We start from the raw sequence: 2,232 nt of genomic DNA on the forward strand, positions 1-2,232 counted from the left end.
AATCGAATAAAAATATTCGGCATTTCCAAATAACATTTTCTATTTCAGATCATTTGTTTATAGTACTAGAATAGTTCATTACCACCCGAGACAGGTTTTTCCAAACGCGACAACTTTTTCGCATGACTGTAATCCATTAAACACTATTTATTTAACAATATAAATAAAGTGCTTTTGAAGACTCGATTTAAATTGATAAAATTCTTTTATTTTAAAACTATTTGTTTAACTACTTTAAACACTTTTAGCTTTTATGATCGGTCCAACTGACTGTAATCGAAGTCAATATAATCTTTGTAAAGTGTTTTATTTAATTCAGTGTTAGTGTGAAAAAATGAAACCAAGTCTTTGATGCCAAAAAATACATCATTTGACACACCTCTATTCTACTTTCAATCCCTTGGCTTTACAACATTCAATACTCATGTTTTTAATTTTAACGTTATTGGTTATGATTATAGCATTTTTTAAAATTGACTAAATTATGTTTAATTAAATTTGGTATCAAAAATTTACAACTTAATCTTGTTATATTTATTACATTTAATAATGTTGCTCATCTTTAATTAAGTTCAAATTATTGGTTATCATTTATTACATCACAACAGTTTATATACAAATCAAAATGTTGCCTTTCTTTGACCATTTACATATTTTTTCACTGTTATTTTCATTAACAGCTTGCATCATAAACATCATTATACTAAATAAATGGCAGGTCCTATAAATTTTTATTATCACTTATAAACATTGATAACAATTGATTGCACTTGTTTTTTGTTGTAAAAATTGTTGATTGTTTTTAACATCAGTTTCATCATTTGAATAAAACGTGTTGTTGTAATCAAAAAAAATTATCTTACATGTTGAGTGACTTTGATGTGATATTTTTAGTAAATTAACAATTTCGTCTTCAAATATGATATATTCTGACTTATTGTTTGGTTTAAAGTAACTTTGCAAAAAAATATATACATATTTTTCTGAGAATCATGGTCACTATAATACAATTAATATGTTATTGATAAACGTTTCAAAAATGTAAGCAATGCAAATGTCTTACCATTAATAGTGTCACTATCTTTAATTAACAAATTATTTACAATTGGTTATATTTTAATTTCATTAGTTTTATTGTCACAAAACCTTCTTCGTTTTAAATTAAGTGCTTATAATTTAGGACAAGGTTTATAAAATTATTAATTTATTTGGATTTACTAAAAGTGTTATTATTGTAAGATAAATTCATCAGATTTGTTCTTTTTTGAAGATACAAATTTTTTACACCGTTTTTTAATTTATCATTTTTAAAGATAAAAATGTATTTTGAAACAAATAATTTTATACAGTCGGGTGAAATAAGGGGATCTAGAAAAAGAATGATGCTCACAATTATTGGTTATTTTTTAAACAATAATATGTACAAAAAAGAATATACAGATAGCGGAATTAACAGGGACCACAGGAAAACCCGTTGACCAGACTAATTATAGCTATTGAATATTAAGCGTAATTAATACAATAAAATGGGCAAAGATATAAATAAATGTGTAATTTTCTTATTATTTGGGCTTAAAAACAATTATTTTTCAGGATAAAAAAATGAATGTGTTGTATAAAGTATGAATGAACGACAGCTTGATGTGAGTTATAATAGTAAGTTTATTATCATTTATTGTTATTTAATCATAAAATATTATTCTTTTGTTCAACCATGTTTAACTTCAACACAACCATTCAATTAAATCTTTTCTTTCATTTTTTTCAAAAAAGCCATTGTAGTTTTCTTTACTCATTCGGTTGATTTGATAAGTCGCTTTTCGTTAAACATTAAAAGTGACTCACATAATAAATGAAAATAAAGTAAAGAATAAATAAATTGTTGGAATGTGAGGCATTCAGTAAATTATTGATAATTATTAAACGTATTAAACAACGGAAGATAAATCAATACAAAGAACAAACTTTACTTTGGCTCGGCTGGGCATTAACAAATGAAACAGCTTAAAATGATTAATTAAGAGTTTCATATTTTATAGTTTTTTCTATTTTATTTTAAAAAACAGTGTGTTTATTAATACTTGGTCCCTGGTTTTTGAAAATAAACCAACATATTCTCCAAAAACCTGATTATTTGGGGATTTTTCCTTAACAAGGAAACTTTATACCAAAAATAAAACAACTTAATTTAGTCTGGTCCCTGGTTTTTCCTGTATCTGTACTTAATACTTC

The sequence above is a fragment of the Entamoeba invadens genome, assembly GCF_000330505.1.
Source record: "Entamoeba invadens IP1 unplaced genomic scaffold scaff_1105074725341, whole genome shotgun sequence".
Lineage (NCBI taxonomy): Eukaryota > Evosea > Mastigamoebida > Endamoebidae > Entamoeba > Entamoeba invadens.